At 64.1% G+C, this 1,978-nt stretch overlaps 1 protein-coding gene across 1 annotated transcript in view; it reads right to left on the reverse strand.

The window, feature by feature from the left end:
* Nucleotides 1-1,516, reverse strand: part of GPR132 (G protein-coupled receptor 132) — an 11,996-nt gene extending 10,480 nt beyond the window's left edge. The window contains exon 1 of the mRNA XM_077756750.1: nucleotides 1,230-1,516. The gene's annotated coding sequence lies outside the window, so the exon portion shown is untranslated. The remainder of the gene's footprint in view (nucleotides 1-1,229) is intronic.
* Nucleotides 1,517-1,978: the final 462 nt, after the last annotated feature.

Here is a 1,978-nt window from a genome sequence, read left to right on the forward strand (position 1 = left end):
TCTGGCTGCTATTTTGCCATTTGCTTGCAACACAATCTTGCCAAACGAGCCATTTCCCACACGAGGGGCACCGCGTGCTGAGTCTGCAGTGCGTCCGCCGGCCTCTCAAAATATATTCTTCAGCTCTGGCGACGTGACTTTCAAACAGATGGAAAAGCACAGCCACGGGACGCACACCGTTTCCGCCGTGCCCTGACCCTCGCCCTGCCCCCAATGCGCTGCTGAAACCCTCCGGCCGGCCGCAGTCTCTGGCGCCGTTTCGCTGCCGCTGGGCATCTGGGCTTAATCCAAGCTGCCCACGTGCTCACGCCCAGCCCTTGACTCCACCTCTGTGCCCGTGGTGGGAATTTCTGGGCACTGGCCACACGCGCTTCCCACGCAGGGGCCAAGCCGCTATTCTTCCCATTTTGATAGATTCTTTTTAAGTAGGCTCTGCAGCCCTGTGTGGGGCTCGAACTCATGACGCTGAGATCAAGAGTCCCCTGCTCCGCCCACAGAGCCGACCGGGCAACCCCTCCCCACATAGATGCTAAATGCACAGCTTAAAATTCATTTCCAAGGGCACCCTGTGAGCCCAGTGCATAGAGCACCGGACTCTTGATCTCAGGGTTGTGAGTTTCCTTAAAAATCATTTTTTAACTTCATTTTGTGTCTTTGGTAACAAGCTGATGCCCCCCCAGCCCATCCATCTCGATTGTCGTGTCCCCCTCTGCCCCAGGTGACTTTGCCTGCCCCCTCCATCTGGCGGGTCCCCCAAGGCCACCCTGTCACCTCCCCGAGAACACTGCAGTCTCACTCCCTGCCTGGTGTCCCATGGGCCACCCCACCAGCCCACGCCCGGCACGGACAGCACCCTGAGAAGCCCCAGGACGGCCCGCGGCCAGCAGCCTGTCACCCCAACAGACACCCCGCCTGTCGCTCCTCATGCCCATGTGGCCCGGGAGTCAGGTGCTTGTATATCACCCAGAAAACACCCTGAGAATCAGCCGGAGTCCCGCAGCACCCAGGAAGTGCCTCTCCCCACCCAGGGGTGACCCTGCACCCGAGCTCCAGCTCGCCCGCCCCTGGCCTGGCCACCGCCGCGAGCACGTGGAAGAGGCGAAGTGAAGGACCCGGGTCAAGACCCGTGACCAAGCCCCCACCTTCACACCAGCAAACCTCGTCAGCACCCCCACGCCGTGACTGCTCCCCAGCACGGGGAGCCCGAGTGGGGAGCCCGAGTGACTTACTTCGGGAGTAGGACCTCGCGCTCAGCTGCCCGCTTTCAGGAAGTAGGGTCCCAGCGCTCTCTCTCAAGCTCCCCTAACCGCGAACTGGCGAGTCCAGGATGGCCGCGGGGCCCAGGGCGGCATCTGCCTGGCTCCCTGAGCTCTTCCGGAGGCAGATGCGGGGAAGCAGCCGGGACCCACTTCTCCTCGTGGCTCGTGGCTGTGACAACATCCGGGGACACGCTCTGCGTTTGCTCGGGACCTTCCCACGCGGGAGCCGCTGTGCGTGGCCGCCCGACAGCAGCTCCTGCTCTATCTAGCGCCTGGGCGTCCCCCCGGGCCGCGTTTCACAAGGTGGCCTCCCTCCTCACTTCCCGTGCTGGGGCGGGGCTCCCGCAGGGGGAAAGGGGCCGACTCCTCCTGTGCTCGGCTGCACCCCTGGGCCCCCAGAGCTGCTCCCAGCCGGGTGCAGTGGACTTGCCTTCTGGGGCTCTCTGTGAGGGGCCACCCGGGCCCCCTGGGACGCAGCGTCCTGCACCGAGGCGCTGCCCACCGTCCCTGCTTACAGTAGGACCTCAGGCCGAAACAGCTGCCTGACTCGGTCCTGACTCTCCCAGTCCAGGGAGTATTCAGGGGGGCAGGGGTAGGCCCCCCCATCACTTGTGGGGTGACTGTCCCCAGCCCTGTACCAGGGACAGTAAATGGTGGTGGGTCTAAGGCAGCTGCGCCCCGAGCGTGTTCAGGCCGGGAGGGCCCTTGCAGAGGGCACC

Source organism: Crocuta crocuta, unplaced genomic scaffold (assembly GCF_008692635.1).
Source record: "Crocuta crocuta isolate KB4526 unplaced genomic scaffold, BGI_CrCroc_1.0 scaffold729, whole genome shotgun sequence".
In the NCBI taxonomy this organism is placed as follows: Eukaryota; Metazoa; Chordata; class Mammalia; order Carnivora; family Hyaenidae; genus Crocuta; species Crocuta crocuta.